The following is a 22395-nucleotide window of genomic DNA, read 5'->3' on the forward strand; positions in this document are numbered from 1 at the left end:
ATCCTGTACATGTTACTTCCTCCTTAATACCAACCCTCTGCACATGCCCTTTTCCTAGAATTCCTGGTCCAGGTAAATACCATTTCCCTATGGAGTCTTCCTCAACCCCCTCAGACCAAGCAGCTACATCCCTCAGCAATGCCAAAGAAAGTCAATCAACACTCTGGTGAATGCCAGTGTGCACACTGTATCTTCTGTCCTCCATCAAGGACTACACATTTGGGGATGTAAGAAACACCTTTTCTCAGATCATTTCTGAATACTGAGTATCCAACACATTGGACTTACCCATAGGTGGAACTCAATAAAAATTTGTTATTTGAATGCACGTGTAGAAAATCATTAAAATCCTACCAAGTGTAAGCTCAGGGGAGTCATCTGCTCAGTATAGTTTTTCTCCCTTAGCCTCAGAAAAGTGAATTAGAGTCATCTGCCCACTGTTGCTAACATCCTCTTGAACGAAATACTGCCAGGTCTTTGATTTTTCTGGCCTTGTATTATATCCTATTCCTGACATGCCATGCATGTAATTATACTCATTTTATCTTTCCTTTTCTATAAAATTCTCCCAGCTAATTTTAATTTTTTAAAGCTTTATTTTTTCTTTATTATTTATTTTTTAATAAAAGTAATCTCTATGCCCAACATGGGGCTCAAACTCATGACCCCCAAGATCAAGAGTCCCATGTTCTTCCAACAGAGCCAGCCAGGCACCCCTCCAGCTGACTGTAATCAAACCTTTAGTCATTTGCATGTAGGAGACATGGATGTTCTAGGCTTCCTTGGACACTGGAAATACGTGTAGAAAGAATAACATAAAGTGACTCTCAATTCAATCAAATGAAGTAAATAGTTTATGACTACTCAGGATTCAACACTATGTTGAGATATAAAAGGTAACAGATTTGGGCGCCTGGGTGGCTCAGTTGGTTAAGCGACTGCCTTCGGCTCAGGTCATGATCCTGGAGTCCCGGGATCGAGTTCCGCATCGGGCTCCCTGCTCGGCAGGGAGTCTGCTTCTCCCTCTGACCCTCCTCCCTCTCATGCTGTCTGTCTCTCATTCTCTGTCTTAAATAAATAAATAAAATCTTTAAAAAAAAAAAAGGTAACAGATTTATTTTCTTTACTCAAAAAATTTAAATTCATTCATTCATTCAGCCAATATGTACTGAGGACCACCTATGCTTTTAGCCCAATGCTAAGCACTTGAGAAGAGCATCAAGACATTTAATATCTGGGGGTGCCTGGGTGGCTCAGTCGGTTAAGCGTCTGCCTTCGGCTCAGGTCATGATCCCAGGGTCCTGGGATCGAGTCCCACGTCGGGCTCCTGGCTCAGCGGGGAGCCTGCTTCTCCCTCTGACCCTCTCCCCTCTCATGCTGTTTCTCTCTCACTCGCTCTCTAAAAAAATAAATAAAATCTTAAAAAAAAAAAAAGACATTTAATATCTGATCTGGGCATTCCAAGAGCTTACAAACTAGTGGGGGGGCGGGGAATGTGTGAGAAACACAAATAGTTAAATAACAATGTTAATATTATGTGTGTAATCAATAAAATTCAGGAAAAAATGTTAAAAGATGTTAAAATGATGTTGAGATCATTTTTTTTTAAAGATTTTATTTATCTGACAGAGAGACACAGTGAGAGAGGGAACACAAGCAGGGGAGTGGGAGAGGGAGAAGCAGGCTTCCCGCTGAGCAGGGAGCTCAATGCAGGGCTCGATTCCAGGACCCTGGGATCATGACCTGAGCTGAAGGCAGACGCTTAACGACCGAGCCACCCAGGCACCCCAAGATCATTTTTAAGATGTTATAAGAGGTGTCACAGGATAGATGGTGCAGTCTGGACACAAAGAATTAAAAGAGGAGAGAGAGGCTTCTATATACCCAAGTGATCCAGAAAGTGTTCCACGGAGGAGTGGGAACTGGGGAGAGACAGGTGATCTCATGTATAATGGGGAAAAATAGCTCATTAGTGACTGTTTTACAATCCCCCACCACATACCCTCCACCATTCCACTACTAAGTCAGGTGGATTTGAAGGGGTTTCAGGATCTTTTTTTTTTTTTTTTTTTAAGATTTTATTTTTAAATAACCTCTACACCCAAGGTAGAGCTTGAACTCACATCCTGAGATCAAGGGTTGCATGCTCTACCAACTGAGCCAGCAAGGAACCCTCAGGATTCAGGATCTTAATGAAGGGACACCACATGGGCTACAGACCAACTGGGAATTCAGACACTTCTGCAGATATCAGCAGGGAGGACATCCACGCCCGGGACTACACAGGAACCTAAGTCTCACCAGAAGCCAGTGTCAGAGAAACAACAGTCCTGAACTAAACTCTCTATCCTCAAACCTATGCCATGAGATGATGAAATTTCTGAAAGCTTAAATACCACCCAGGGAAGAAGACAACTGAATTCAGCTTTAAATGACTGTTTTACCCTGTATGACTAGAAAAGTCTTCCACTATATGGCTACTAATAATAGAAACTATGCTGTTGTAGAAAAATATATTTTTATACACACCTAAATTTTGAGGCCTGAGAGTTCATCCTTGCTACAGAGGTTTAAAAAATCAAACCTATTTGACAAAGCAGGAAAGAATATCTCATGGGGAAAAAAGTCTCTCCAACAAATGGTGTTGGGAAAATTGGACAGCAACATGCAAAGAAGGAAACTGGACCACCTTCTTATACCATACACAAAAATAAACTCAAAATGGATTAAAGACCTAAACAGGAGGCCTAAGAGCATAAAAATCCTAAATAGTAACTTCTCTGACATCAGCCATAGCAACATTTTTCTAGATAGGCCCTCTGAGGCAAGGGAAACAAAAGCAAAAATAAACTACTGGCACTACATCAAAATAGAAATCTTCTGCACAGCAAAGGAAACAATCAACAAAACTAAAAGGCAACCTACTGAAAGAGAGAAGATATCTGCAAAAAACATATCTGGTAAGAGGTTAGTAAGAACCAACAGAACTCAACAATCAAAAAAACAAATAATCCAATAAAAAAAATGGGGAGAAGACACGAACAGACATTTCTCCAAAGAAGAGAACCAGGTGGCCAACAGACATATGGGAAGATGCTCAACATCATTCATCATCAGGAAAATGCAAATCAAAACTACCTCACACCTGTCACAATGGCTAAAGTCAAAACCACAAGGAAAAGCAAGTGTTGGCAGGGATGTGGAGAAAAAGGAACACTCGCACACTGTTGGTTAGGAATGCAAACTGTGGGAAACAGTATGGAGATTCCTCAAAAAGTTAAAAATAGAACTACCCTACAATCCAGTAATCACGCTACTGGGTATTTACCCCCAAAACACAAAAACACTAATTCAAAGGGACACATGCACCCCTATGTTTATTGCAGCATTATTTACAATAGCCAAGATATGGAAGCAACCACAAGTATCCACTGATAGATGAATGAATGGATAAAGGAGATGTGGTGTGTGTATGTATGTGTGTATGTGTGTGTGTAATGGAATATTCACCCATAAAAAAGAACAAATATTGCCATTTGCAACAACATGGATGAGCGAGAGAGCATAATGCTAAGCAAAATAGGTCAGTCAGAGAGAGGCGCCTGGGTGGCTCAGTCGTTAAGTGTCTGCCTTTGGCTTGGGTCATGAACCTGGGGTCCTGGGATTGAGCCCTGCATCGGGCTCCCTGATGGGCGGAAAGTCTGCTTCTCCCTCTCCCACTCCCCCTTGCTTGTGTTCCTTCTCTCGCTGTCTGTCAAAAAATAAAATCTTTAAAAAAAAAAATAAAAGTGTAGTTTCTTCAAGGCAACATTTAGCTGGGTCTTGTGTTCTCACCCAATCTGAACTATCTCTGCTTTTTAACTGGGGTGTTTAGACCATTAACTATTTATTTATTTCCATTAACCTTTTAATCATTGATCATTGATATGGTTAGGTTTAAGTGGTTAGGTTTTATGGTTAGGTTTAAGTCTCTCATTTTGCTCTTTGTCCCACCTGTTCTTTGTTTCCTTTCTTCCTCTTTTTTCCATCTGCTTTTGGATTACTCAAATAATACTTATAATTCCATTTTTTCTCCTTCCTTGGCTCAACTCTGTTATTTTAGTGGTTGCTTTAGGGTTTGTACTCATCGCAGCTTATCTTCAAGTGATATGACACCATTCCATGTAGAGTATAAGGATGTTACAGTGGTATACTTCCATTTCCCCTCCCAGTCCTTTATGCTATTTTTGTCATACATTTTACATATGTTATAAGCCCCATACTACATTTTATTCTTTCTTTAAATAATTATCTTTCACATATACTTAAATAATAAGGAAAGATCTGTTACAGTTTACCTATATATACAGTACCATTTCTGGTGCTCTTCCTTCCTTTGCATAGATCTGTATTTCCATAAGCTATCATTTTCTTTCTGCCTGAAGGTCTTCCTATAACATTTCTTATAATGGGGCTCTGCTGAGGATGAATTTTTCCACTTGTTACATGTCTGAAAGGTCTTTATTTCATCTTTATTTTTGAAAGATATTTTTGTTGAGTGTGGAATTCCAGGTTGACAGTTTTCCTTTCAGTATTTTAATGATGTTCCTCCACTCTCTCATGCACATTTCCAACAAGAAATTTACATTATCTTTATCTTTCTTCCTCTGTATGTAATTATGTAAGTGGTCTCTTTTCTTGGTTTCTTTTAAGATTTTATCCTTAAAGATAAGATCCTTTATCCTGGCTTTAAGCAATTTAATTACAATGTGCCTTGATGCAGTTTTCTTCATGTATCTTTTGCTTTAGTTAATTGAGCTTGTTGGATCTGTAGGCTTATAATTTATATCAAATTTGGAAAATTTTTTTTAAGATTTTTATTTATTCATTTGAGAGAGAGAGAGAGCACAAGCAGGGGGAGCGGCAGAGGGAGAGGGAGAAGCAGGCTCCCCACTGAGTAAGGAGCCCAACTCCAGGCTTGACCTCAGGACCCTGAGATCATGACCCAAGCTGAAGGCTGAAGGTCATATGAAGAAGCCCAACCTACTGAGCCACCCAGGCACCCCAAATTTGGAAAGTTTTTAACCATGATTCTTCAAATATTTTTTTTCTGTTCCCCCTCCTCCTTAGGGACTCGAAGTACTTGGATATTAGGTCACTTGAAGTCCCACAGTGATCCCACAGATCACTGATATTTTTAATTTTTTGAAATTTCTTTTCTCCTTTTCATTTTGGATAGTTTCTATTGCTATGTCTTCAAGATCACTATTCTTTTCTTATACAATGTCTAAGCTGCCCTTAAGACTATCAGTGTATTGTTTATCTAGCATGTTATAGTTTTTATCTCTAGAAGTTCAGTACAAGTCTTTTAAAGTATTTCCAATGTCTCCACTTAACTCTTTCAAGCATTTGGAATATAGTTGTAATGATTGTTTCGATGCCATTATCTGATAATTCTAGTATCTGTGTCAGTTCTGGGTCATTTTTGGTTGACAGACTTTCCCCTATCATTATGGGTCATATTTTCTTGCTTTGCTCATGTATTTCATGCTCAGTATAAAAATCTAAAACAATGGCAGTACTTGGGAGGACTGAACTATTTTAATTTACAAATACTCATGTATACTTATATACCTAGATACATGTATGATTTTTTAAATGGGGTTATGCCATAGATTTTAAACATTACTTTAATAGCTACATATAATGGGAAAGGCAAATGAAAACAATGACCCAACATCTTAAACCACAATGCTCTCCAGAGTGATGTGTATCTGAAAGAGGTGAAGATATGCATATTCTATGACACACAATTCTACTTCTAGATATTTATTCCAGAGAAACTCTTATACAAATATACCAAAATAAAGATAAAAGCACACCATTGTTAATAGTATCAAGAAATTTGGGGCACCAGGGAAGCTCAGCCAGTTAAGTGTCTGTGTTTGGCTCAGGTCATGATCCCAGGATCCTGGGATCAAGCCCCACATCAGGCTCCCTGCTAAGGGGGGAGCCTGTTTCTCCCTCTCCCCCCACTCGTGCTCTCTCTTGCTATCTCTCTCTCTCTCAAATAAATACAATATTCTTAAAAATAGTATCAAAAACTTGGAAACCACCTGAATTCCTCCATCAGGTGACTAGATAATTACAGAATATTCACTTAGTGAAATACTATACAACAGTTAAAATGAAGTTGATATTGGTTTTAACATGAGGAATATATGTTAAATGAGGAAAAGTATACAGCAGATATCATTTGTGAAAAATTTTAAATCATTTAAAATAGTACTTTATATTATTAATGGAAAAACATTAATGGAAAAATATAGAAAGATGGGTGGGAAAAATAATTAACATGCCAACTTCAGGACTGTTAGCGAGGTAAAGGATTAAAATGGGGAAGAGCCTTCAGTCATCTCTCTAATGTTTTACTCCTTACAGAAAACAAAGAGCTGATGCATAAAATAAATGGCAAATTGCTGATATTTCTTAAATTTGGGTAGAGAAAATGTGTGTATATTGTATTATTCTCACTATTCTTTTGCATGTTTCACTATTTTATAGCTAAAAATATGAAAGTAAACAGAGAATATTACATGGATATTAGGTCCCTTGAAGAATATTACATTAGCGCACATCCTATAACTGTATATATAGCAGTCCTTCTTTCCATCATGCATTTTACTTAATTATCCTCTTCATCTGGTTTTAAGAAAATACAGCAGAAAATCTGTTTTTAAAGAAAATTATGTAGCAACTCCCCTAAGTTAACATTTCAGTTTGTGAATATATAGAAAAAGCTGAAGTGTGTCAGGCTTTGTTCTTTGACTTAATAAAGAGCACCTAGAATGAAAGGCTAAATGATGAATGGGGTCTAAAACAGACCAGCCCGAATGGAGGTATACATAAACGTAGAATAGTATAATTTTTTAAGTTCATAATATTAACCATATGAAGAGAATCTACTATGTGCCAGGCACTTTATATAAATTATCTCTAATTATTATTTTTTTATTTTTAAGTAATCTCTATACCCAATGTGGGGCTCAAACTCACAACCCTGAGATCAAGAGTCACACACACTCCACTGACTGAGCCAGCCAGGCACCCCAAATTATTTCTAATTCTTAAGACAACCCCCAAAAGTAGAAGTATATCTATTTTTACTGATAAAGACACTCAAGCTCAATAAGATTAAGTAACTCACCCAATACCACTCAGCTAGGAAGCACTAGAGTCATATAATTCAAACAGTGTCAAGGTCCACGTTTCCACTACTCCAAATAAGGCTGGGCCCAGGAAAGTAGTGAGATCTGTGACAAGGAAATTTAATCATTCTCCTTACAGAGTTAGACTGACACTTACCCAACATTTGCAATCTTTGAAAATCTTACTTTAATTTCAGTATCTTAAAATAACATTGTTTTATTTGTGTGTTTTCACGTGAGTCTGTTTATTCATTTAATATAAGTGTCTCAGGGCAAACACACTAGACATTTCCTTCTTAGCTAATAATAATGACCTAAATTTTGTGAAAGCAAAAATAAATCTGAAACTGATTCTTCATAATGGGCTAAAACCAAAGACCAAGGAAGACTACCATGATATTGTAAGGAATAGGTGCCATTAACAAGATAAAGAAGTCTCACTTTTAAGTGCTAATTTATTTATTTATTTAGATTTTTTGAGACAGAGTATGGGGGGGGGCGGGCAGAGAGAGAGGGAGAGAGAGAATCTCAAGCAGACTCCCCACTGAGCGGGGAACCTGACATGGGGCTCCATCTCACAACCCTGAGATCATGACCTGGGCCCAAACCTAGAGTCATATACTTAACTGACTGCACCACCCGCATGCCCCTGTGCTTTCTAATTTATAAAGCACTTTCCACATATCTTATCACATTTGACCCACATTAATCCATTAAGTTGTACTGAAAATAATAATTTTCTATGTAATAGTATTTTGTTTGCCTACATTATTTGACTCCCATTTTACAAATAAGGAAACAGGCTCCAAGAAATCAACCTACATAGCCTAGGTCACCTGCTGCTGAGTGTCAAAGCTGGTACTGCTTCCAGTGTGCTTGCGTCCCAGTTCAGTAAACCTCACTGACTCCTGAATGTCCAAGAGCAATGAAAACATGAAATAGGATGTCAGGGCAGTCAAGGAATCATCTTTCCACACGATATTCAAGGAAGAGATCTGAGCCTCTTTTATATAGACATTGAAATTAGAAGACTTAGTGTAGAGGTTTACAAAACAGTTCTATATGTGGTTCTTTTTACTTTTTTAATTCTAATTTAACCCCAAATTCTCCCTTTTTTCTGATAAGTAAATATTTACTTATTACATTCAATGAGAATTATCACTTATAAGTAAGATAATGCCATGAGTACATAATTAGTAGGAAATACAGCATGGCATTTTCAAGGTTATGGTATTAAGCATTGCTAAAAATACTGATTGCATAGTAAGGTCACAAAATGCTATGGAGAACTGAAAACATACAAAAGTGATGAAAATCAGGTTAGAAAGTAAACATAAATTTAGATGAATAGCTTGTATTTGAAATGCCCAGGTGTTCCCTGTGGCATTGATTCTTTTTTTTAAGATTTTATTTATTTTTTTGACAGAGAGAATACAAGCAGGGGGAGCTGGAGAGGGAGAAGCAAGCTGCCCACTGAGCAGAGAGCCTGATGTGGGGCTCGATCCCATGACCCTGGGATCATGACCCGAGCCGAAGGCAGACATTTAACCGATTGAGCCACCCAGGCGCCCCCCTGTGGCATTGATTCTTAAAGGTCTTTTGATATTTAGCCTTTTTTGATCAAAAGTTAGGGGCACTGCACCCAGAAATATGCACACAGATCTGAACTTTATATATGATTTCAGAGAGTCTGTAGATATACATCTCACCCTCAAGCCCATTCATGCACCTCCAAGAGGTCTACAGGCTCCAGGTTAAGAACTCCAACCCCAGATTTTCCCAGACAGTTCCCTTGGGAAGAAAACATTTTAGAATAATTTCTTAGAGAATATGTTCTCCACAGCTTTCCTCAACATTTTCAGTGAAAAACAAGAAGTGAATCATCAAGGCGTGCTGGTATAAAACTGAGCAATAAATAACTGTGCCTCATGAAAGGCAAACATGCACACATATAACCGTGATTCACGTCTACTGATAAAAGTGTACAGACAGAACTATATGGGAAGAAAAAAGAGGAAGCAAATATGGGTCTAACAAAGATTTTCCTGAGGAGATAATGTTTAAGCTGAGTGGGCCTTGAAGAGTAAGGAGACTTTTAACGTTGTGTTTGGGAACCACATATATTTCTAAAATCTTGACTTAAGAAGCATATCCTAATATGTTATTCGTATTTCTGAAAATTATTCCTTATACAAACAACTTCCAAGCAGTGAGAGTTATTTATGAGAATGAGTTGACAGGCATGTACAAATAAATAAATAAATAGGATAAAAATCCCAGATTAAAAAAAAACCTTAAAAGTCATCCAGTCCTCCCTAGCTGCCATCTTGTGTCCCCACGTGTGGGCACCTAATCTCAGCTGGTCCGCCCGAGACCCCCTGAGCGCCAATGCTATTCCCTCGCGCGGTCCCATTTCCACTCCAGCAAGATGAAAGAAACTATCATGAACCAGGAGAAACTGCCAAACTGCAAGCACAAGTGCGCATTGGTGGGAAAGGAACTGCTCGCCGAAAGAAGAAGGTGGTTCGGGCGCCTGGGTGGCTCAGTTGGTTAAGCGACTGCCTTTGGCTCAGGTCATGATCCTGGAGTCCCTGGATCGAGTCCCGCATTGGGCTCCCTGCTCGGTGAGGAGCCTGCTTCTCCCTTTGACCCTTCCCCCTCTCATGTGCTCTCTGTCTCTCCCATTCTGTCTCAGATAAATAAATAAAATCTTTAAAAAAAAAAAAAAGAAGAAGGTGGTTCATAGAATGGCTACAGCAGATGATAAAAAACTTCAGTTCTCCTTAAAAAAGTTGGGGTAAACAATATCTTTGGGATTGAAGAAGTGAGTATGTTCACAAACCAAGGAACAGTGATGCGCTCTAACAACCCCGAAGTTCAGGCATCGCTGGCAGCAAACACTTCCACCATTCCGGGCCATGCTGAGACAAAGCAGCTGACAGAAATGCTACCCAGTATCTTAAACCAACTCGGTGCAGACAGTCTGACTAGTTGAAGAAGACTGGCTGAAGCTCTGCCCAAACAGTCTGTGGATGGAAAAGCACCACTTGCTACCAGAGAGGAGGATGATGATGAAGTTCCAGATCTTGTAGAGAATTTTTTTTTTTAAAGATTTTTATTTATTTATTTGACAGAGAGAGAGATAGCGAGAGCAGGAACACAAACATGGGGAGTGGGAGAGGGAGAAGCAGGCTTCCCGCCGAGCAGGGAGCCCGATGTGGGACTCGATCCCAGGACCCTGGGATCATGACCCAAGCTGAAGGCAGACACCTAACAACTGAGCCACCCAGGCGCCCCTTGTGGAGAATTTTGATGAAGCTTCCAAGAATGGTGCAAACTGAATTGAGTCAACTTCTGAAGAAGATAAAACTTGAAGAAGTTACTGGGAGCTGCTATTTTATATTATGACTGCTTTTTTAAAATTTTGATCATGGATCTGATAAAATCTAGATCTCTAATATTTTTAAGCCCAAGCCCCTTGGACACTGCAGCTCTTTTCAGTTTTTGCTTATACACAATTCATTCTTTGCAGCTAATTAAGCTGAAGAAGCCTGGGAATAAAGTTTGAAACAAGGTTAATAAAAAAAAAAAGTCATCCACTCCTGGGGCACCTGGGTGGCTCAGTCGGTTAGGTATCTGACTCCAGCTCAGGTCACAATCTCAGGGTCCTAGGATCAGGTCCCGCATCGGGCTCCCCACTCAGCAGAGAGTCGGCTTGTCCCTCTCCCTTTGCCCCTTCCCCTGCTCATGCTCGCTCTCTAATAAATAAATAAAATATTTAAAAAAATAAAAAAAAGTCATCCAGTCCAACCCCCTCTATAGATGAAAAGACTGAGGCCATACCCTTAGCTCCTCAAAAGATACCAAGGACAAAGGTCTCCACCAGAGGGTAGGAAGTGAACATTAGGAAGCAGTATTAAGGAACAAAATCAGATTTACAAATATTTAACATACTTATTTTCACTAGCATCCTAACTTGGTCTTTATGATAGAGGATCCCATGTCACAAATAGTACAAGAGACACCCCAAGAGAGGAGTGGATATTCCACAAAGCAGAAGCTGGACAGTGGGCCATCACTCCTTTGACCACTTCCAGTATTTCTGATATCCTGAAATTTATGTATGCCTGAGTGGATTGACAAATGACATAACTTAGCTGATAGTAAGCCTATCTTCACTAAATGGGCAAGTAGCTTTAAATGATGCTTACACAGAAAGTGGGTACTGAAAATACACTAATCAGACAAGCCTACGAAAATGGAGAAGCAGACACCTCCACTCCTAATGAGTCTCCACCAGCTACATTAGAAAATAAAACAGAGAGACGAACCATGAGAGACGATGGACTCTGAAAAACAAACTGAGGGTTCTAGAGGGGAGGGGGTGGGAGAATGGGTTAGCCTGGTGATGGGTATTAAAGAGGGCACGTTCTGCATGGAGCACTGCGTGTTATATGCAAACAATGAATCATGGAACACTACATCAAAAACTAATGATGTAATGTATGGTGATTAACATAACATAATAAAAAAAAGGCTATAAAAAAAAAAAGAAAACAGAGGCGAATGTGACAAGTTGGAGAAATGATCCAAAATTATCAAGACTACATAAAATACAGTTTTACACTGTCACTGACAATAAACAGTACCCTGTGTGTAAACTGTACCATGAGATATTAGTTATTACAAATATTATTCCTTGGAAGTGGTGTATACAGAAAATGTGTTTATTGATGAGAGCAGAACAATGAAAAAAACCTGGAGGCCACTGTTCCAAGGACAAAGAGCTCAACGTCCAGCCTCTCCTGAAATAGGTAAAGGCAGAATTCTCCCCACCATTTGCTACTTCTGGTTCATGACAGCATCTCTTCTATCCTGTTAAGACTGAGAACTGGATTGGAAACATTTGAAAGGGAAGAAACAGAAGGAATCTTTCTAAAAGGCTCAATTCTAATAAAAGGGTATAGTCAGAAAAGGCCAGTAAATGTTTATAATTCTTAAGCAATTCAGGCCCAGACACAATGAGTGTTAGAGATTAAAATCAGCATTTAGGAAAAAACAGGCAGCAAAGCACTCAGTGGACTATATTCAGGAGTTCAGGATGCATGCTTGCTGTGCATACCTAACCCCAAGAGCCACTCCACTCTCCACAGGCTCCTACTCCTAGGATCCTTAGCAATAGGGCCTTTTAAAGCACTGAATGCAAGCCAGCGTGAACTTGGACTTTTTCAATGGCTAGATAAGGCCACACCATAGTAACATTTGTAGCTATGCAAAGTAACATAATAAGGGTAATCAAATATCATGCTTTGGGTGGTAAGCTGATCTAAACTAAGGATCATAAAGGAATGTTATCCCCCTCCTCTACAAGAACATAATTGAGCATTTGGCTGCTTCATTATGAAAGGACTAGCACAAGGGCAGAGCCTTTGTTAGACTCCGGGCATAATACAGGAAAGGGAATTCTGGCTCCTTAGAAAGCCATAAAGGGCTTAAGAACTATGTGAAATTTGTCCACGGCACTCACTTTCCAGAATTCATTGGTCATGATGTGTTTGTTTCCCTCAGAAGAGCCACAGGGTACTCTATGATGCATACAAATAAACTTAAATGGTTGACTGCTTCTCAAAGCTGAGCAGGTTAAGTCTTAACTTACTATGGAGGTTTGAGAGCTCAGGTCACTGCGCAAAGGAAACATACTTAACTTTTCAGAAGCTGGCCCCTTTTAAGAAAACTCCAGAGTCTTTAATTCTTTGGCACTAAGAGCTGTGCAAACTGCCAGCAGTATCAGTATCCAACTTTCCTCAGCATGCATCATTCAAGACCTTCTCAGCTTTACATGGGCTGGGAACTGCTCATTTTCTGTTTTACTAAGAAAAGAGCTCAAGGGAGGCTGCCACAGTTTCCAGGACTGTGTAGGGGAAAGATCTATGGTTCTCCAGTCAATTTCAGAAACCGTTAAGAATGTTCACAGTGAAAGGCAACATGCTTATCTGTACACTATATAAGGAAATTTCCTGAAAGCCCTCAGCTTCTTCCCAAATTCAGTGCAATGCTGGGGGGGGAAGGGGGCGGGGGAGAAAGTTTTTAAACAAGAGCACTAGCTCCAAGTACATTCTGGTACTTAAAAATGTAGAAGAGCAAAAATAATGATAAAGAATTTATTTCAATTAAGATATTTTCTTCAGATGGTTGGATATTTTCTTACGTGTCCCAATACTGGCAACATCTTCTATTACCATTTGTTTTACATATCTGTGAAATTCCTTTAGAAAAAAGAAAAGTCTTGCTTATCCATGATCAAACCATAGATTGGAAGAGCTGTTTCATTAGACTAAAATAATCAAGCTTCAAAGCAATTATACATATACATTCTAGAGGACACAGAGTGTGTGTTGTCGCGTTAGCATGTTCCTAAGAATTTATATACATTTCTGAAGGAAAAATTAAAGTCAAATAAAAAATTATGAATTGAATTTTTTAATCCAACCCTGAGTAAACCAAAACAGCCCCCTTTTTTACCTAGCAAGTATTGCTTAAGGAAGAAACAGTTTTCAAAACAGAAAAATTGGGGCACCTGGGTGGCTCAGCCGGTTAAGTGTCTGTCTTGGGCTCAGGTCATGATCCCAGAGTCCTGGGATCAAGCCCCACATTGGGCTCCTTGCTCAGCAGGGAGTTTGCTTCTCCCTCTCTCTCTGCCACTCCCCCTACTTGTGCTCTCCCCTTCTCTGACAAATAAATAAATCTTTAAAAATTAAAAAAAAAAAAAAAATTAAGAGAGAATTAAGAACTATGTGACCCTCACACCACGGTTATTATTTGCATTGATTATGCAAAGCTACCTAGAATCCCAAAGCAAGAATGCACTAAAACAAAACAAAACATGAGGGGGTTTATCTCAATTTAACAAAAATATGAAAAAAGCAGTTCTAGAAACTGAGGCCTGATTACTGCTATTAACATAAGGGAAAATTTTGCCTACCTGCTTCTGTTGGTCTTATTACCTGAGATTTGGAGGTCCAAGAAAACAACTCAGAAGATTTAAAATTCAGTGTAAGATGTGTCTATCCTCAGGTGATTGATCCTCTGCCAAAGTCAGTGTTTGACCAAAGAAAGTAAGCAAGGCCAAACTGAAGTATTCTGCCCACTACAAAGATTGTAATCTCAAAAGAACTTGGTCTCAAGTAGAAAGGCCAATTTGCAACATGGGTGTGGTTTGGAACTATAAAAAAATCAAGAGGCAAAAATGTAGATGATATCAGGGGCGCCTGGGTGGCTCAGATGGTTAAGCGTCTGCCTTCGGCTCAGGTCATGATCCCAGGGTCCTGGGATCGAGTCCCACATCGGGCTCCTGACTCAGCGGGGAGTCTGCTTCTTCCTCTCCCTCTGTCTCTCCCACTGCTCATGCGCTCTCTCTCTCTCTGTATCTCTGTGTCTCAAATGAATTAAAAAAAAAAAATGTAGATGGTATCACCATTTGTTTATGACTGTGGCTTAAATTATACCTGGATTTTCCCTGTCTTTAGATTCCACTCAGGCAGGTCTTCCTATGGAATGTGACTGTCCTATGAGGTCTTATGTTATTTTTATACATATTCCTTTGCCACTTTAAATTTTGAAATGGCAACTTTGTTTTCACCATGTGAACAATCATTAAACAATTAATTATACATTGAGATTCCTGGAAATCACTAGGAAATTGTGATAAACTTAAAAACAAAATAAAACAAACCCTACATCCTAGTGAATTTTGTTTTTTTTAGTCACTTAACTAATTTTAAGGAAATGTATAAAATTACCTTTGAATAGCAACTGGAAACATTATATAGAATCATACAGTGTTAAAGCTAGAAAGTGCCTCAAAGGTGACAGTCCAATTCTACTTTTTAAGTGTGGCAGGAAAAGGTTCACTTATAAAATCCATAGTCCATTTTCACTGAATGGTTAATTCTCTGAAGAGGAAGTGTGAAACACTTTTTATGATGCCTCCATAAAAGTAAAGAACGGCTGTTATAAAATTGCTTCACAAAGTGAAAGAAAAAGTGAAAGGTTTGTATGGTAGCAGCCAGTTAAAAAAAAAAAAAGTACATAACGTATGATTCCATTTATATCAAATTCTAGAAAATGCAAACTAACCTACGGAGACAGAAATCAGATGAATGGTTGCCTAGAATAGGGGTGGAAGGAGGGACAGACTGCAAAGGAACATGAAGAAACTCTGGGGGGTAATGAAAATATTCTGCATCTTGATTGTGGTGATGATTTTTTGAGTGTGTACATCTAATCAAAACATACCAAAGTGTCTGCTCTAAATGGTCAAGGTTTATTATTTTACCGCAATGATTGTTAAAAATACACTGATGGTGATTAACATAATAAAATAAAATTTAAAAAAAATACACTGACATATATTTAAAAGGCACCTGTATTGAAGAAGCTTATTCTTGCTCTATATGGCCACAGGATGGCAAAACTAGGATCATTAGGCCAAAATACCAGAAAATTTCTGCATCGATAATAAAGAAATATATACTATCCCAGTGGTTCAGAGCCAACCTGGGCTCCCTTAGGAATACTACAGTTCTCTCCACTGGGCATGCTCCAATACAAGCTCAAAGTACATTTTGGGGGTGCAATGTTGTCTTTAGGGATTCCTACATAGAAAGTTGCATGAAGTGACCACCAATGAATGATGAAAGAAATTTTTGCATCAAAAATTACATTATTTCAGGGCAGACCATTTACAGATGTTTGTGACCCTGCTGCTAATGTGTGGAATCCTGATAACTTCTTGACTAAAACAGGGATTTGCTGTGTCTGATTTCCCCCAAGGACTTCACAGGAAAAGTCAATTACCTGCCCAATGCATCCTTTGGGGGGGGAAGGGAGGGGAGTATGCAAGAAATATTTTATGATACAAATAAAATTGGTTTTCAACTTTTTCTACAGGTTTTTTAATAAAACTTCAGGTTGACTAAGTAATTTCCAGGTCTATTTGCTTTCTGAATTTTGAAGTTTAATTGGTGTTTTTCCCTTTTCACTTTCCCCATCATTGCTGGTTTTTACCATCAGAAATTCCTTTCCCACTTTTTTAAAAATTTAATTTCAAGTTAGTTAACATACCCTGCAGCACTGGTTTCAGGAGCAGAATCCAGTGACCCATCACCCACATACAACACCCCGTGTTCATCCCAACAAGTGCCCTCCTAAATACCCATCACCCATTTAGCCCATCCCCCACCTACCTCCCTCCAGCAACTCTCAGTTTGTTCTCTATAGTTAAGAGTATCTTACGGGGCACCTGGGTGGTTCAGTTGGTTAAGCGACTGCCTTCGGCTCAGGTCATGATCCTGGAGTCCCGGGATCGAGTCCCGCATCGGGCTCCCTGCTCGGCAGGGAGTCTGCTTCTCCCTCTGATCCTCCTCCCTCTCATGCTCTCTGTCTCTCATTCTCTCTGTCTCAAATAAATAAATAAAATCTTAAAAAAAAAAAAAAAAAGAGTATCTTATGGTTTGCCTCCCTGTTTTTATCTTACTTTATTTTTCCTTCCCTTTCCCCTATGTTCATCTGTTTTGTTTCTTAAATTCCACACGAGTGAAATCATGATGTCTTTCTCTGACTTATTTCACTTGGCATAATACCCTCTAGTTCCATCCACTTTGTTGCAAATGGCAAGATGTCATTCTTTCTGATCACCAAGTAATATTCCATTGTGTGTGTGTGTGTGTGTGTACATGCATATATGTATACATAGATGTACACCACATCTTCTTTCTCCATTCATTGGTCGATGGGCATTTGGACTCTTTCCATAATGTGGCTATTGCTGATAGTGCTGCTATAAACATCAGCGTCCATGTGCCCCTTCAAATCAGTTTTTATCCTTTGGATAAATATCTAGTAGTGCAATTGCTGGGTCGTAGGGTAGCTCTATTTTTAACTTTTTGAGGAACCTCCATACTGTTTTCCAGAGTGGTTGCACCAGTTTGCATTCCCACCAAGAGTGTAAGAGGAAGGTTCCCCTTTCTCTGCATCCGTGCCAACATCTGTTGTTTCCTGTGTCGTTACTTTTAGCCATTCTGACTGGTGTGAGGTGATATCTCATCATAGTTTTGATTTGTATTTCCCTGATAAGTGATGTTGAGCATCTTTTCATGTGTCTGTTAGCCATCTGGATGTCTTCTTTGGAAAAGTGTCTATTCATGTCTTCTACCCATTTTTAACTGGATTATTTGTTTTTTTTCTTTTCAGTGTTGAGTTTGTTAAGTTCTTTATAGATTTTGGATACTAGCCCTTTATCCGATATGTCATTTGCAAATATGTTCTCCCATTCTGTCAGTTTTAGTTTTGTTGTTTCCTTCACTGTGCAGCAGCTTTTTACCTTGTTGAAGTCCTAAAAGTTCATTTTTGCTTTTGTTTCCCCTGAGACATGTCTAGTAAGAAGTTGCTGCAGTCGGGGCCAAAGAGGTCACTGCCTGTGTTCTCCTCTAGGATTTTGATAGATTCCCGTCTTACATTTAGGTCTTTCTTTCATCCATTCTGATTTTTTATTTTTGTGGATGGTGTAAGAAAGTGGTCCAGTTTCATTCTTCTGCATGCGGCTGTTCCATTTTTGCAACACCGTTTGTTGAAGAGACTTTTTTCTCCTTTCTTGCTTTGTCAGAGATTAGCTGACTATACAGTTGAGAGTCCATTTCTAGGTTCTCTATTCTGTTCCATTGATCTATGTGTCTGTTTTTGTGCCAGTATCATACTCTCTTGATGATTACAGCTTTGTAATACAGCTTGAAGTCTGGAATTGTGATACCTCCCACTTTGCTTTTCTTTTTCAATATTACTTTCACTATTTGTGGTCTTTTCTGGTTCCATATAAATTTTAGAATCATTTGGTCTAGTTCTGTGAAAAATGCTGGTGGTATTTTGATAGGGATTGCCCAATGCATCCTTTTTAAAAAATGGATCCTGTGTGTCTATTTTCTGATTTTTGAAAAGTAACAAGTAAAGTGGAAAATATTTAGAAAATAAGAAAATTTAAATTGCTCTCAAGTACACCATTCAGAAACAACCAGGGAGCCAATATGTTATGAATTTCTAGTCTCTCTTCTACACACATGTGCATGAATATATTTTTTTCACAAAGATCTTTCAATATACGGTTTTACTTAGTATTGCAAGAAACTTCCCCTATCATTAAGCATTTTTTGAAAACATGCCTTTAATGCTTCATTAACAGTCCACATTATGACCATAGCATGATTTATTTAAGCATTCATATTGGTAACTAAGGTGGTTTCCAATGTTTTCCTTTTAGAAATAATGCTTCCATGTCCTTGAACACAGAAAATGAATGGACAATGAATAGCCCTGAATTCAGCTTCTCTAATATTTTATCCACTTCATTTTGTTACAAGCAATTTCACTTTCCACTCTTCTGGGAAGTGCTATGGTAGACAATTAAAATGTGCAGTACTGTGGCTGCCACCTTTGCTGACAAGAGTTTTTTCTTGAGTACCTACTATGAACCTCAACCAAAATTCCAGAGAAAATATACTAATTTGATCTCAATAAAAACTATGCAGAAAGTGATGCAGTACCAAGGCACTGCTCCGGGCCAAGTGCATGGTGCAATTTTAACAACTTGTGAATACTAGAGGCAAAAGTATTGTTTGAACCAGGGCACCTGGGTGGCTTAGTCCGTTAAGCGGCTGTCTTCGGCTCAGGTCATGATCCCAGGGTCCTGAGGTCAAGTCCTGCATGGGGCTCCTTGCTCAATGGGGAGTCTGCTTCTCCCTCTCCCTCTGGCCCCTCCCCCTGTTTGTGTGCTCTCGCGCGAGCTCTCTTAAATAAATAAAATCTTTAACAAAGTATTGTTTGAACCAATACAGCATCAGTAAATATTGGAAAATAATAACCTGACTCAAAGTTGCATGTGTAACTGAAACTATTTGATAAAGCAAGAACATTTAGAAAAGAACTTATTGTCTTGTGTTTAAATGCACCTTCTGGGCAGGAGCCACATTTTTTTTACATCTCTGTAAACCCACATATTCTTACTTGGAGATTTGTTTATAGGAACTATTTTCACAATATAAGAATGTTTTCCTGTATCTTAAAAATAGTTCATTTCTCAAACTCTCAAATTTAAGGGTAGCAATTACCCTTGAGAGCAGTGACAACTGGAAGGAAACAGGAAGGTTTTGGGGATGCTGGTAATAATTCTGGTTTCTTGATACAGGTGCCGATTTCACGAGAGTATCATTTTGTTAAAATTCATCAAGTTCTACACTCATGATTAGTACAGTTGTCTGCATGTGTACTGCATGTCAATCAAAGATTCAGAAATGGACAAAAACCAAAAAGTCTACTCCCTTGCTCCCACCATTCTCTGCTAGGTAATCTGACAGAATATGAATTTATATATTTAGTAAAAGATGAACTGGAAATCTTATCTCTAACAATCCCAGTTCTAGTCCTTAAATTAGACATTCTCAGCAATGTCCTCTTGTTAACAACATAAAATAATAAATACACGTATCTTGGCAGAATTTTGGTGTATCGATAATATAACCACAATCGTTTAAGTTTAGTACTTCAAATCAATTCAATAAGCAGTTCCGAGTCACTGCTATGTCCAAGATGCTGCAAGGGCATCTTTAATGCTGTGCAGATTTATGGAGGAAGACATCAGAGAGAATTTAAAATGGCCTTTGAAACACTGGCAGATGATAAGAGATTCTTTTTATCCTTTTAAGTCACCTACTGGGAAAAAGGAGTTGATGCCACACTTCCAGCACCGTGGAAAATGTCTCCTAGAATTGGTAGGTGTCAAAACTTGTCATTCGCTTGTGCTATTATAGATAAATGGAAAGACAGACAGAAGGGCAGAGCAGGCAGCTGAGAGGGCATGGACAAAGGAGTGGAAGCATGAGGGCGTCTGGCCTGCAATGAGAAACTAAAAGCAAATAGCCTGGTTGAATGAGTGGCCCTACTTCACGTCATAATTTTCTTCCAAATCTAAATTACCAGAGAAGCAGGCACAGTGTGAATTACTTCACTGTGCAACACACAGAGGTACGTGCCACCCACCGCAGCTCTCCTTGCCTATACAGAAGTCCTGGAATATCCTTTCCAAAACTACTTGTTTTGGAATCTGGCCCTGAGATGATTTCAATTCAGAAAAAATATCCAGTTAAATAACATTCTCTCATACACATCAACATTAATGCCTGGAACCCTGCCGGCAGTGATGACCACTGCTGTCTTATCTGTCAACAAAGGCAGACAATGTTTCAGTCAGTGGCAGGCAGAATAATCCCCCCTCCTCAGATGCCCATGCCCTAACCCCCAGAACCTGGGAATGTTACCCTTACATGGCAAAAGGGACTTTGCAGATGTGACTAAGGGTATGGGCCTTGGGATGGAGCAAATTATCCTGGATGATCTAGAGAGACCCAATCTAATCCCATGAATTCCTTAAGAGCAGAGAACCTTCCCCTGCAGGGTAAGAAAGACGGAGGAGGAGGAGAGACTCAAAGTGTGAGAAGGGCTGGACTCTCTGATGCTGGCTTTCAAGATGGAGGAAAGGGGCCATGAGCCAAGGTCACCATAGGTGACCTCTAGAAGTTCGGAATGTTTTACATCCTTCAGTTTACATCCAGTAAGAAAATGAGGATCTCTGGTCTACCATCTCAAGAAACTGAATTCTGCCAACAACCTGAATGAGCCATGGAAGAGATCCTCCCCCTAGGACCTTCAGAGGAACAGCCCTGCCAACACCTTTAGCCCAGTGATAAGATCCACATCAGACTTCTGACCTACAGAACTGTAAAGTAATAAATATATTGTAGAAGTCACTAAATTTTGGGGCACCTGAGTGGCTCAGTCATTAAGCGTCTGCCTTCGGCTCAGGTCATGATCCCAGGGTCCTGGGATAGAGTCCCACATTGGGTCCCCGCTCTGCGGGAAGCCTGCTTCTTCCTCTCCCACTCCCCCTGCTTGTGTTCCTGCTCTCGCTATGTCTCTCTCTGTCAAAAAAAAAAAAAAAAAAAAAAGAAGTCACTAAATTTTGTTAGGGAAGCAACAGAAAACTAATACAGGCTCACACAGTTTTATTCAGAACAGGATGTTCTTACCACCTTGGCTGTGAATGGCCCACAAGAGAAAACAGCTATCATTTAGGAGAAGCAGAGGGAAAAGAATAGTGTGTTTGTAAGGAAGAGCCAGTGTTGGCTTTGACTCTCCTTAAATAAATTTTCCCTTCAATAGGATATACGCATATATTGGAAGTTAGTCAAATATTCAGGTTAGTGGCTGAAAAAGAAAAACACCACAAAAAGGAAAAGATTCAAGATTCTGCCAACAATGATGAGTAGGATGCCTTACTCTTAACCCCACCTAATAGACTGGGGCCCAGAGATTACTGCAATAGACAGTAAATGCTATCCAGCAATTAGGTGAAGTGGTTCTCATTAGCAGTCATAAACTCAACCTGCGGAGCTTATGCTAAATGCAGATTCCTGAGTCTCATCCCCAAAGGTTATCATTCAGAAGTTTTAGGGGAGAACCCAGAAACCTGGATAAGATCAAAATTCAGAATTTCTAAATTTTGTCCCCTAATGAGCAATTCATACTGCTGAAGTATTCCCACCAACCATTCTCTCACCAACCACCTAACACCTTTCCTATTCTGACCTAGGCCCAGTGCAATTCTTGTCAGGAGTTAGCCCACGAGCTAGCCCATCTAGCAAACTCAGTGGTTAAGAGATGTACAGCTTGGTATAACCACACTTAGATTTGATTCTGCTCTTGATCTTATTAACTGGGCAAGTCATTTAAGGTCCCTGAACCTGTTTCCTCATCTGTATAAAGGGAATGACATGTCCTACCTACCCATACAGTTCTTGAAACATAGTAGCTATTCAGTTGCTGTGATTATTAATAGCACTATTAATTCCATTTTTAGATGAAGTCTAAGCAAAATACTTATAAACAGAGGTAGTTTGAATTCTTTAGCATTTTTCATACCTGTAACAGTAATTGGAAAGATTAATTATTTAATGGAAGTAAGCTTCCACTCTGGACTGCATGGAATTGAGTATGTTTACAAGAGGCTATATTGTGGGGCTGGGGGGGGATAAATAAATAAAAGGAACCATAATATCCGTATCTCTTTGAGGCTGTATATACCCAATGAGGTTATAATTTTATT

At 39.2% G+C, this 22395-nt stretch overlaps 1 protein-coding gene and 1 pseudogene across 2 annotated transcripts in view; one reads left to right on the forward strand and one right to left on the reverse strand.

The window, feature by feature from the left end:
* Positions 1-22395, reverse strand: part of PLS1 (plastin 1) — a 110472-nt gene that overhangs the window by 63826 nt on the left and 24251 nt on the right. The gene's annotated exons all lie outside the window — the stretch shown is intronic.
* Positions 9616-10528, forward strand: LOC135362247 (transcription factor BTF3-like; annotated as a pseudogene).

This window comes from Mirounga angustirostris, unplaced genomic scaffold (assembly GCF_029215605.1).
Source record: "Mirounga angustirostris isolate CCGP_5_RB_7025 unplaced genomic scaffold, mMirAng1.0.hap1 SCAF_1, whole genome shotgun sequence".
Classification (NCBI taxonomy): domain Eukaryota; kingdom Metazoa; phylum Chordata; class Mammalia; order Carnivora; family Phocidae; genus Mirounga; species Mirounga angustirostris.